This window comes from Microtus ochrogaster, chromosome 8, assembly GCF_000317375.1.
Source record: "Microtus ochrogaster isolate Prairie Vole_2 chromosome 8, MicOch1.0, whole genome shotgun sequence".
Taxonomy (NCBI): domain Eukaryota; kingdom Metazoa; phylum Chordata; class Mammalia; order Rodentia; family Cricetidae; genus Microtus; species Microtus ochrogaster.
The window spans coordinates 19,634,579-19,635,442 of NC_022015.1; positions in this window are offsets into that span (position 1 = coordinate 19,634,579).

Genomic DNA, 864 nt, shown 5'->3' on the forward strand with positions numbered 1-864 from the left:
CTCTGTAGCTTTGGAGCCTGTCCTGGAACTAGTTCCTAGCTCTTGTAGACCAGGCTGGTCTTGAACTCACAGAGATCCACCTGCCTCTGCCTCCCAAGTGCTGAGATTAAAGGCATGCACCACCACTGAAACCCTTAAAAAAAAAAAAGAAAAAAAAAGAGGAAGAAGCCAAAGTGGGAAGTCCTGAGGAAATGTGCCTGTTGGCCTCTATGCATGTGACCCCACAAAAATGCACAGCCCACCCACATACACATAACCAACAACAAAACCTCTGGGGTTGGAGAGATGGTTCGATGGTTAAAAGCACTGACTGCTCTTCCAGAGGACCTGAGTTCAATTTCCAGCACCCACATGGTAGCTAACAACTATCTCTAAGATCTGACACCCTCAGACAACATACATGCAGGCAAAATATCAATGCACGAAAACAAACAAACAAACAAAAACCCACCCCCATTTTACCGGCCAGTCAGTAAGGCAGTTGCGACCCTCTCCCCTCAAGGAGATCTCCCATTCTTTCAATTGTCTGACCATTAATTAGAAAATGTACTGGAGACCGGGCAGTGGTGTCGCACGTGTTTAATCCCAGCACTCGGGAGGCAGAGGCAGGAGGATCTCTGTGAGTTTGAAGCCAGCCTGGTCTACAAGAGTTGAAAGAAAGAAAGAAAGAAAGAAAGAAAGAAAGAAAGAAAGAAAGAAAGAAAGAAAGTGTATAGGGCTCCTGCTATGTGCTGCACTGGGCTCAGTTTATGGCTTAGATAGAGCATGATTTCAGAGGCAGAAAGGCAGAGGCAGGGGTATTTTTCTGAGTTCCAGGACAGCCAGGGATATATAATGAGATGACACTGGCTCAAAACACAAAAC